Source organism: Myotis lucifugus, unplaced genomic scaffold, assembly GCF_000147115.1.
Source record: "Myotis lucifugus unplaced genomic scaffold, Myoluc2.0 scaffold_27, whole genome shotgun sequence".
In the NCBI taxonomy this organism is placed as follows: domain Eukaryota; kingdom Metazoa; phylum Chordata; class Mammalia; order Chiroptera; family Vespertilionidae; genus Myotis; species Myotis lucifugus.
In genome coordinates, this window is record NW_005871075.1 from 810,363 (window position 1) to 823,354 (window position 12,992).

Below are 12,992 nucleotides of genomic sequence, written 5' to 3' on the forward strand. Positions count from 1 at the left end.
CTAATGTCTGTGTTCATGGGTTAGGTATATCTATATATATAAAAGTCTAAGCGATCATCCGACTGTTTGACTGTCCGACCAGTAGCTATGATGAGCAAAGACCACCAGGGGGCAGATGCTCAACACAGGAGCTGCTGAGCTGCGGTGATTTGGCAGCTGTGGTTCTCGGGTGATGCACCTGAAACTAGAGAGGAGGGAACCTGATTCCGGGCGGTGTCACTCAAGAACCACCCTCTTGCATCCCAGGACCCCTTGGGGGTATTGGACTGCCGGTTTTGGCCCGATCTTCACAGGCCAGGCCAAGGCACCCCACCTGCCAGAGGGACCCCGCTCACTCTGCAGATGACTTTCGAGTCACAGCGCCAACCCAGGTGCTGCCGGCCCGGGGAGGGACTGCGGGAGATTGGCTCCAGGGCATGTCCAGCCCATCTTGCCCAGTCCCACCCTGCTGGCCACCTTCTAATTAATTTCCTTTCAATGTGCACAAATCCGTGCACCAGGGCTCTAGTATCCATGTAAGTTCTCTGGTTAATCTCTTCCACCCCTTCCCCCTTCCCTCTGAGATGTCAGTCTTTTCAATGTTTTCATGCCTCTGGTTCTATTTTATTCATCAGTTTATTTTGTTCATTAGAATATTTGTTGGCTTATTTCACTTAGCACAATACTCTCCAGGTCCCTCCATGTTGTCTCAAAGGTAATAAATATATCTTTATTTTTAACAGCTGCATAGTATTCTGTTGTGTAAATGTACCACAGATTTTGATAGCTACTATGGAAAACAGTGTGGAGTTTCCTCAAAAAATTAAAAATGGAACTGCCATTTGACCCAGTGATCCCACTTCTAGGATATTCTAAGAATCCCAAAACACCAATCAAAACGAATATATGCACCCCTATGTTCATGGCACTACCTACTTTTCTATCTTGCACTGCAATGTTATTTCACGATTCTATTCTTTATTTGCTATAAATACTCCCATATGTCCTATACTCCTTTGAGGAATCTTTATCAATTATTAATTTCCCTCCTTACTGCTGTGAATAAATCTTTGACGCGGTTGTAGAAAACTCATATTTTTTAACTGAAAATCGTGACAGTTCTCTAATGGTTCCAGCATTGGACATGGTGAGCCTTTCTCCAACAGTCTGAGCCTGCCCTGCCAGACTTGAAGGAAAAGCAGGAACAGTAGAGCTGAACCGGCTCCATCACCTGCCCCCAAACGTCAATTTGTGCTCCGCTGCTGGGGAAGAGAGAAACAGGCTGTGAGCAACGGTTATTAACATTCTCAACTCATGAGTCCCCCAGACCTACCGAACCAGAAACTTGGAGGTGGGGGTCCAGCAATCTGCCATTTGAGGAGCTTTTCGAGTGATTGAAATGCAAGCAAAAGTTTCAGAACCTCTGCTCAGCATATATCCAGTGGGGAATCCAAGTACCTGTTTCTCAAATGGGTGTTTTATACAAAGATCAGCCTCTTTCTGCACGTTCCCTGGGAGAACCCGTCTTCAACACCTCACACTGTCAATGGGAGATTCTCAGCTTGGTCTTATTTTATGTGTGACTTGCTTATTCTTCATAATTTATGACTTAATTGGCAAGTTTAGTTAGATTTTACTACAGGATTTAATATTTAAAAGGAGGGTCAGTCCTGGCCCCTGTGGCTCAGTTGGTTTAATGTTGGCCCATACATCAAAGGGTCGCTGGTTTGATTCCTGGTCAGGGCACATGCCGGGGTTGCAGGCTCGATCTCCAGTAGGGGGTGTGCAGAAAGTAGTCAATCAATGTTTCCCTTTCATCATTAATGTCTCTCTCTCTCCTTCTCCCTTCTTCTCTCTCTTTGAAAAATCAATAAAAACATATTTTTAAAAAAATAAAAGAAGGATGAAAATTAATTCAGGAAAGTGGTGTGGGCAAGCCAGACAGTTTTCTCCCTGCCCTCTGTTGCTGGGAATCCCAGTTACATTCACAAAGGCAAAGATTTAGAATGCATCCCCTCCCCCTCTCCGATTCCTCTTCTGTTGGTAATTCATTTCCATCCAGGCAGATGACCTGAATGAGGAAAGTGCAGCGAGGAAATTAAACCGCAGTGTCAGAATGTGACACAGATGGTCCTGTGCCCAGTACTTCATTCGATAACGTCAAGCGCTGTGGTGGGCTTTCTGGAAATGTCTGCTTCATGATAACCTATTGGGTTTGTCCCAGATAAAGCTGAAGAGGGAGTGAACTAATGAGACAAGCAGTACAAGTGTAGGCAGCCATATGGGGCTTTCTTGCCAGAGATCACTAGGCAGGTAAAGCCTTCCCTCCAACCATAGTCAATCCACATGTGGACTCATAGATTGCTGGGGAGGTGCTCGCTGTGTTGACACACTTTTCACTTTGCAGGACCAGGCTCATGCTGATCTGGGCTGCTGGGAAATCAGTTCTTGTCCTCTTGACCCATTCTGACACCTGGAGGGCAGGGGAGCTGCCTTTGCTGCAAGGCTCAGGACTGTGACACCGCCTGTGCACGGAGCTGCAGCACCACCTCAGATGGGCGCCGGCACAGGGACCGTGTCCTTGTGAGATCATTTCTCTCCATCATCAGGACTTCTCTTTTCATAAAGCATTAAAAACACATCTTCTCTGGAAACAGGAGGCCTCATGGAATAAACATTTCAAGAACACAGCTTCTTTCCCGGTAATCATCTCTGTGAGACTATCAGTTTGGTTCACTGGGGAGTCATCGCGAAGGTAATTTTGGATTCGTCGTGGTTTCCCCGACATCCCTGGGAGCATCTAAAACTTTGTCTGACAGGCAGCAGATGTGTCAGACCAAGGCCCTGACTGGTCCACAGTGCAGTTCTCCTCGAGTAGGTGCTGCCCAGGAGAGTCTGACCTGGAGCCACTGGTCCCGGGGGTTGTCTGGCCTCTGCTTTCTGTCTTCAGTGCCAGAATTCACCACACAAACTGTGTTATACAGATGAGGCAGGTTAAGCCCTAGATATTTTTATTTTTTAAAAAACCTTTATTGTTGAGAGTATTACAGATGTCCCCCTTTACCCCCATTTAGATATTTTGATTTAAATAAAATGAACAAAGAATGACAGCTTATTTATTAATTTGCAAGAAATGATACCTACTCATATCATAGTTTCAAAATATTTATGCTCATTCTTTGATGAGTACTAGATTGGTATTATTATTACATGTTATTAATACAAATGATTATTATTTTAAAAATAGCAATAAGTATGATTCATTGGATACTTATCATACCCAGAGGCTAGTCTTACAAATGGAATGGGGGATATTTTGAAAATTGTTCATATCTTTCTGAGCACCTGGCCCTTATCCAATAGTATCTACAGAGCCAGAGTAGAGACTGTAATTCATTGTGCAGAAAGAATGCTACAAGAGAGATTCTAACATTGAAAGTACAATCTACAGCAAGATGATGGTAGTCTTCAAAACTTTGAACATCTTGTAAAAGAATCTTTATATTTCTTTATCTTACACTTTAGTCACTCAATAGCCAGAATTGGCAGGCTAGACCTAAGGCTTTCCTATATAATAAAGAGCTAATATGCAAATGGTCATCATGCCCTCACACCCTTGTGCTCTTGCACCAGGGCCGGGGGACCTGAGGCCACACCCCCCACCCCGACACCGGGGCTGGAGGACCTGAGGTCGGGCCGGGTATCTGAGGCCGCACCCCCTGCCCCGGTGCTGGAGCCGGGGTACCTGAGGCCATGCCTCCCACCCAGTGGGGCTTGACTGGGGACCTAAGGCTGCACCCCAGCCCGATGCCAGGCCAGGGGACCTGAGGCTGCGCCCCCCCCCACACTTCGAGGCTCGACGGGGGTGGAGCTAGCCGGGTCTGGGTCTTGCTCGATTTCAAGGTGCAGGCGGGTGGGCGAGGACTTGACTCTGGGTCCCGAGGCGTGCCCCAGACTCTGACAGGAGGGACATTTTCAGATACATTTTACTAATTTTCTTTCATCTCTGACACTTCTATTATAGAGAAAAGGAAAATAGCAATATTAAAATATTTCCTCTAATTAATTCCCTTTTAATGTGCATGAATTTCATGCACTGGGCCACTAGTATATATACATAAAAGAATATTATAATAGTGATAGAGGGAGGGCAGCAAAGGGTTATATATGTGCGTAAGATTAGTGAAGGTCATTCCAAGGGCAGAAAGAAGCTCTAGCTGCTGCATCTTAAAAAGTTCTGGAAAGAGATCAGACCTTGGGTTTGGGAAGCAGTTACACCAGCCCTGGGTCACACAGCAGGGGACGCTGAGGCTAGCCTTCCTGATCCACCTTGGGTCACGTGGGTGGTATGAACAGGACACAGAAGGAGCTGAGCATCAGGTGGGGAGGAGGGGAGGTGTTGAAAGGTGGTTCCCCATCATAATTGCAGAGTGAACCACCAGTCAGAGAGATCTAAGGTTTGCATCTCGCCCTCTTGGACTATCAGCCTCTGCTCCAGTGCTGGGGTGTTCTTAAGAGAGAGTTCCTTTTTGTTGGGATAGCCTGGTGGTCACACTTCTCCAGTGCACACCTTACTGCCGTTAAGAATGATGGGAAAGTTATCTGATAGTCAGCCTTCCTTCCCCTTCAGAGAACTGAAAATCCCTTCCTTTCTCCTATTTTCACACATAATACCATTTTTCTTATTGCATTTGTGTGTGTGTGTTTTTAAATCCTTTCCTGAGGATATGTTTTTATTGATTTTAGAGAGTTAGGGAGAAAGAGAGAGAGAGAGAGAGAGAGAGAGAGAGAGAGAGAGAGAGAGAGAGAGAGAAAAGAAACATTGACTGGTTGGTTGCCTCCGGTACCTGTCCCAATTGGGGTTAGAATCTGCAACCTGGGTATGTGCCCTGACTATGAATCACAGCGGCAACCTTTTCGTGTATGGGGTGATGCTCAAACCAACTGAGCAGCAGGCCAGGGCTGCATTTGTTTTTATAACATCTCTCCATTTTGGCATAATTTCAACAGTGTGATAGCGGCATTTGTACAGCTTTGCCATTTACTGTATGTAAGGCCTGCTGCTTCTGACTGCACCGAGGAAAAGGCCTTTCCCCTTATCTGTAAAATGATTCAGAACCAGGCAGCGGAATGAGTAACTTCTGGGAAGGTTTCCGTGCTCAACATAAACGCTCTAATCTCATCAGGGCACGTGACTTCTCACTGGCCGGCCAGCAGGGAGCCCTGCTCTGTCCTGGTCCAATTTGCTTCCTGATCTTAGTTTTTCTCATCTTTTGTCTTAAATTCTCCTCTTCATGCTTCTTTGTGATCTGAATCTCTGTGTCTGCTGATTGAATATATGACTTAAGTATTTAAATACTTGATTTTTTAAAAGTCTTTTTCAATTTTTTGTATTACTTCTCTTATAAGTCTGTCCTTCCTTTTCTTTTGCTTCCATTGTAAAGATGGGAAATTTGGAGGCTAAACGATGTTATCCAGGAAAACCTGGAGATATACTGACAGCAGGAGTACCTGAGACCTTTCAAATCCTCTATCTGCCTTACTTGACACTTCCCTTAACATTTTATCACTTAAGCCACGATGAATAAAACATGAGATTTACATTCAAGTCATTTGCATATCTCCTTGCTCTGAGGAAGAAAAACAGCCACTCAGATTTCTCTCTCCTTGCTCCATTGTGTACAGGGACTAGTAGACACAACTGAGATGATAATGAGATTCTATGCCTGATGGGAATAGAGTAGCAACCCCATGGCACCATGTTCCCTTGAACTGGACTCACCATGACCCAGGCCACTGGTCCATTTTGCTGTGTGATGAAGGCAGGAGTCAGAAGATCTTGGTCAGCATCCATTCACTTTTGCTTTGTTTCTAATCTTTGTCCTAATGCTGACATTTTTGGCTATGACCCTTCTGCCCCTGTTTATTTTGCATTTGGGGCTATTTTTATTAAACTTTTTTTAAGTCCCTAGTTTTGATTTCTCATGGAACTAGACTACTATTGCTATATCCTCATCATTATGAATCTCAGTTTGCCTACTTAAAACACAAGGATAAATAATAGCTGCCCAACTAACATCTTTGTTTTCAGAGTCCAATAAAATATCAAATTATTTTCATAAAAATATCAAAATCATTCAAATGGCTATTAGTGCTACTCCTTCCACCACCACCACTGCTATCACATCTAAAACTGGTGAAATGGCCTCACTGGGGCCTTTAGGTCACCCACGTGCAGCAATATTTGACACTTAGGAGGTGCTCAGTGATTGCAGGCGAATTACATCAAATTGCAGTTTGACATTGACTACTTAACCTCATGTTCTGTGTTTTTTTTTAAACCAATTACTTTTTTTTTTCTATATCACTTCTTCTAATTAGCATTTACAACAGAATGTATGTTTAGAAACTCTGAGAGAAATATTATTTCTTCCTTTTTCCTTTTATTTTATTTTATCATGATTTAGTTTCTCACACAAGGTTTTGATGTTTGTTCTGAGGCAAGGGGAATTGTGAGTAGGTCTATGAATCCGATTCCGTGAATCTGAGTTGTTAGGATCAACACAAATTTCCATCTTATTTAGGTTGTTCAATAATTATTGATTCCCTATCATACAAAAGATATTAGCGGGGCCAGTGGAACAAGGGGCTGTTGTAGAAAGGCCTAGGACAGGCTCACTGAGGATATTAAAAGTACAGGGCTAGAAAGATACCTATGAGCCTTCTCAACACTTACTTTGATGGTAATGTATTGATAAATGAACTAATTATGGTAATCCATCAGTGAATATACCCATTTTGATTAATTAGTTGATTGAATGCAGCAAATCAACTGGTTGATTGGGGCATTATGAAAAACAATGCATTGAAACCAGAGTCAGAGCCAATGTGAGGGGAGCCTCCCCTACTTGCTAGGGTCATAGTGCCAGGACTGCTGCAGTGATGATGAGTGAGCCTTTACATGAGCTACTTTGAAGAAAAGCAACAAAGTTGACAATAAAGATAAAATCATTTAAAAATATTAGTGTCAAATCATCAGTCCCATTTTTATATTATGTTAGTGTCTTTTTACATCTTCCTATGATAATTTGGCAATGAAAATAACATAAAGAAGTGTAATTCCTGAGCTAACAAACTGTCCCATTCTTAAATTTTATATGTAGTTCTTTCTAAATTAACTATTACATTTTTTATCCTCACCCAAGAATATGTTTATTGATTTTTTTTAAAAAGACAGAGAGGAAGGGAGAGAGAAAAAAAATATCCAGTGGTTGCCTCCCATACAGGGATTGAACTCACAACCTTAATATGTGCCCTGACTGGGAATTGAACCTGCAATCTTTTGGTATAGGGGACTATGCTCCAATCAACTGGGTTTTTAAAAAATTTAAAGTATCTTTTGTGGTAGGAAATATTTATACTGTGCCCTTCATGTTATCATATTTGGTTGAAGTTCATATTTCAGTCCTCCAGAGAAAGGAGGATGGAAGAAATATTTCTAGATTGTTTCTCCCCTTCTCTATTCTTCCCCAGGGAAACATAAATGGTTCTCCCATGGATACATCATTTCTCATGATTATACTTCCAAGAAAATATCAAAATCTGGAATGTAGCTTTCCATCCAAGCTGTGTTCTCCATATTCTGTTTATTAAAATGTATGTATTCATCTTATTTCTGTTGATTACCAGTTTTACTTATTGAATGGTTCCTAATCCAGAAACACAGTGAGAGAAGTGTAATTATGTATAAGCTCAAACTCAAAATATCTGTATTTCTGCTGACCTGCTTTCATAAGAAAATTGTCACATACTGTATACTCAATCAAAATATTTTGATTAAACTTATCCTAACTGATTATATTGTCAATGGGAGAAAATTGATATAAAGTTATTAATACTTAAGCTAACTGGTATATATTTAGCAATCTTCATAGGTTGTTTATGAAAATTTTTATAAAATATTTTAATAGATATTTCTGAATATTTGCTTCCACATGTTCTTAGCTGATACAAATGTCATTGGCAAAATAGTCTTATCTTTTGATGTGTGTATGTGTGTGTGTATACCACAAATTCTTTATAGGTAATCTTTCAGTGATTCATTTTACATAAATAATATTCCCATTTCCTAATTTAAATCCATTCATGTGACTACAGGCTGCCTGTTAGAATCACCTAGGAATCTTTGAGAAAATACTCATTACCAGGTTTCTCTTCTAGAGATTCTAACTTAATTATTTTGGCGAAGGGTCTGGTTTTGAATAGTTTTAAAAGTTCTTCATGTATCATATATGTCAGGGTTGAAAACACTTCTCTATACAGTGGTTTCGGAAACTAATTTTTCAGGTTTCATGTCAGATTCACCTAAGAGCAGATATCTACAAAAATACAGACTCAAGGGCCCTAATTCTGAGGATTACAATTCAGTAAATCTTGGGTGTGGTGTTTTTGTTGATTCCAAAGTATGGTCAGGTTTGGGAACTTTGGCCTATATCGCTTCATTCTACTTAGAGCTACTTTTTAGCACCATGGACAGCGCCCAACTTACAAAACATGGCTGCAATGCTAGAATTTTGTACTTTTTGGATGAAAAGGATCTTTGATTAATAATTTTAAAAAATACCAGGTTTTCCAGATGAGAAAAATAAATCATACAAAAATTTTAACATATTTTGCAAAGGTCACACAAGCAGGATGAAGAGTGCTGATGGCCTTATTGCTCATCATTCCTCTCATTTCTCCATCTACTGCTGGGTTTTCTTCATTTTGTGAAACACGCAGTGCCCTCCCACAGCCCCCTTTGCTTTGTAAACTCCTCACCAGGTTCCAGTGTCACTTCCTCAGGACACCTCTGGGGACTCAAAGTCAGATACTGTTGTCATATATCCTCATAAGCTTCTATAGATCAATGTCCCAACACTTCACATCTTTTATCTCGATATGAAATTATATAACCAGCAGTGTGATTATTGGACTATAGTTCTCTTCTAGCAGACTCTGAACTCCAGAGTCTGTGGCTGTTTTGCTTATCTTTGTGCCCTTTCCCCTCAGCACAATGCCAGGCATGTATCAGGCATGCCATGAATATGTGTTTAATTGAATTGATCAGCAACCATAACATGATGGAATTTTATTTGTCCTGATTTAAAATCTAATGAAGTTTCTTGCTCATGCTATTTACTTTTGACTTCCGTGTGCTGTTTATGACCAATACTAACATGTGTGAGAGGGTCTTTTACTATCAAATAAAAGTTCTTTATGCCAGTAAGCTGTTTGCAGTTTTCAATTATGCATGAGTTATAAGAAAAAAATGTACTGGCTTGTCAAGAAGCAGAGAAATTTTGGTGTTTCTATTCAGGAAACTGCAAGATACATTTTTATTTTTCCCCTATAGTTATATATAGCACTCTCTGTGGAGAGATAGTCAGATATAAAGATATAGATGTAGACATAGATATATGATATACTCTTCTTCCTATTCAACAGTACTCACAGTGTGAAGAATGATGCGACACAAATATTATTAATATGCTAACAGAAATATATTCAAATATTTACATTCTGTCTCTAGGTTCTCTCACAGATACACGCATAGCTTTTCATATCAGCATTGTGATGATGCTTGGAAAATGTGTAGGTCTAATTTTGTAGCCTTCCCCTTGAACTCCAAGCTGCTTTATGTTATCCTCCTACCTGCTCAACTTCCCAACTTGGATGTCTAATGAAAATATGTAATTGAACACATAAAAATGGATATCTTGTCATCCACAAATTTCTGATTCTCCCCTCCCCCCTCCTATCTTTCCTTCTTCAGTAAATGGCACTTTAATTCCTTGAGCTGCTCAGGGCAAAATAATACATGAAACCAAAAAATAATAGTCATTTAAAACTCCTCTCATTTCCTCAGCTCTCATTTCTTATGAAGTGGCATTTGCATCCCCTTCAAAAAATGTCCTGCATCGTACCACTTCTTACAGTTTCCACTGTCTCAACTCAGTCCAAGCTAAACTCACTTTCTCACTGACCTCTGAGCTTACTCTTGACCTTGACATAGCAACCACAGTGGGTAGGTAATCAGACCATGGGATTCCTATGCCCTGATTCTCTAATAACTTCCCAATTCACACAGCACAAGCACCAGGCCTACAAAGCTAATACGTCCCCAGACAACTTTGCCATCTTAGCTTTTCTGTTCCTCCTCTTGCTCACCCAGCTCAATTGCCTTCTTGCCAGGAATGTCCCATTCCTGCCTCAAGTCCTTTGAAATTTCGTTTCTTCTGCTGGACAGATTCTTCCCAAGTCACCATCTTCCCATCCACATTTCTTTTCACAGGTCACCTCTCCAAAACAAAGCCTTCTCTCCTAGGAAACTTTTGGAAATTAGCGTGTCTGTTCATTTCTGCCCCTCTAAAATGGGTTATTTTACATTCAAAATAATTATTATCTGACAGATAAAGTTTGACAAATTCTAGCAAAAGGAACCCCAAAAGGAGATATAGGCCTTCATTACTTACAGTTTCCCTTAGGAGCTGGTGGACCTGGGATAACACGAGTACTTCTAGGGCCTTTGGAAGTGGTTCTCAGTGGGAGTATGAAAACAATATAGACAATTTATTTGGAAGCAAAGAATGCAGTGTGCACTCCGAGAGGCCGAAGTTCTTAGACAAAAGTAATTCTGTAGGTCTTTGATGAGATGACTAAGGCATTATTATATTATTTGTATGTTTCTCAACTGTTTCCTATGAAATTCAGTGATTTTTTTGGTTTATTTTTCTTTTCCAACTTTGTCATTGATACTTTTTCCATGTGGAACCCATAATACCCAAGTAATTTATATCAACAAATATTTTTTTGAATATATCGTGTAGAAACCCATTGCTCCTGACTAAGCCAGGGATACAAAGATAACTTAGAAAAATAACGAATCCTGTGTGATTCCACTTACATGAGGTACCTATTGTTGCCAGGAGCTGGGGAAGAGGGCAATGGGGAGTTCATAGGGACAGAGTTTAAACTTTACAAGATGAAAAAAGCTCTGAAGATGGTGATAATGGTTGCATGACCTGTGAATGTAATTAATGCCGCATTTTAACTGTGGTTAAAACGGTAAATTTTATGTTTATGTTATAATAATAACAATAAACTAAAGAGATTGTCTCTGCCTTCAAAGAGCCCATTGTGTAATTAACATGACATGTGAACCTCTATGACAGTGACGGACCAGACTTGGGTTGCTCTGTGGGTCTAAGGTCAGTTCTACTAGGTCAGTACTGTGCTGATTGGAAGCCATGGCCTTGACGGAAAAGAGACAGTATCTTCTAGGTCAGGCATCTCAATCCAGCTAAATATGCCCTCGATAAAATGACTTAGCAGAGTGAGCTCAGAGGTCAGTTCTCTGTTCATGGAGACGGGAGTGCTGCTCTGCCCAGTAGGGCTGCTGCCAGCTCAGCTGGGATGCTGACCATGTGTGAAGTTGTTCTTGCTGTTCCTGAGGCTCTGGATTGCCTGTCCCTTCCAGCAGGGTCCTGTGGGTCATGCAGAAGGCACAAATGAGGCTTCTGTTGGGCAGTGAATGTGAAGAGCCTTCGGAAACCATCCCATCAGGCTTTGATTTCGGTTGTTTCTTTTTCTTTTTTAATTCAGTCAAGGCAGAGAGGTTTGCAAAACTCTTCAGATAAGATGACTGATGGTGATTGTTTAAATCCTGCCAGGGTTGCCGCAAACAACTAGGAAAGGAGACGTGTTGCCAGGGAGGTTAGGGAGGAAATATGTATGTGAGCATAAGACTAACATGGGAGAAGTAATGGGCAGAATTAGTAGTAATGGATCCCTCAAATAGAATCTAATTTAAAAGGGCTTAAGTGGTGCCCAGGAATGTTTGTGTTAAAAAGAACACCAGGTTAAGGTAAAAAGAAAACCTACTGGCTTGAGATGAATGGTCAGCAATAGCCTGCACTGACCACCGGGGAACAAGACGTCTAGAGAGTGAGGTCCTCATTTAAGATCACTGGAGGGAGCATTATCTCAATCCGTTGAGGTTCTGCTTCCTGGCAATTGTAGACAGTTTGGCTCAAATAAACTCACAAAAGTTCTTACAGGTTTGCATGTTTTTATGTTAACATTACTTGGCATAGTCGTGGCAGAGTTCTAAAGAAGCTCACCCAGGAACATTCCTTGGACCTGGACTTGGTGCTAGGATCCAGCAAAGGGCCCATTGAGCCCACTGGTTCTCCACCCATTGGGTGAACTTGGGAAGTATTGTTTATCAAGAAATTGCTGTCTTGGAATGTTATATCTTATAGAAAAGCAAAGTTTTTATCAAAACTATAACCACGCCACTTTTAAATTTTGTCATTCACGGATAGTCATTGCTTTACTCTGATGCATTTGTAGGTATATTACATCTTTACAAAAATCAATGAAAAGGATTCTGATGTACTCTAAATTGCAGGCTTTTAAGGAGGTTATATCTTTGAACTGGATGAAGACTTATAGGACTTCAAGGAATAACTGAATTCAAAAAAACTACGGGCAAATAATCAGGATAAGTAAAAATAGTTATGGCACTAAATGAATCAAGAATAATTATTCTTATGGCTGTTTAAAATATTGTTGATTTTTAAATCTTTTGTTTCCCAAATATAAGGACAACTAAAAGGCAGACATTTTACATTCATTTCACAGTACTCCCAGGAGACAAAGATTCAAAGACTATGGCAATCCGGAGATTTTTGTCCATTGGGAAATACGTTAATGAAAGACTCTCTCCAACAGTGTTGAAAGGACCTCACCTTACCAGGTACCTAACCACGAATGGACATCTGCCCCTGTCTCTGACACTTGCCTTCATCTCAAGGGTGAGAAGACGCTGACTACAAAGGAGGTAGACAGCCATCCCAAGACGTCAACAAGGCCTGCATGCTCACAAATTGATGCTGCTCAAGCCTTGTTCTTATATCACCTAATTGTTATTGATTGAATGTATATAAAATAATTTTTATACTGAAAACAAA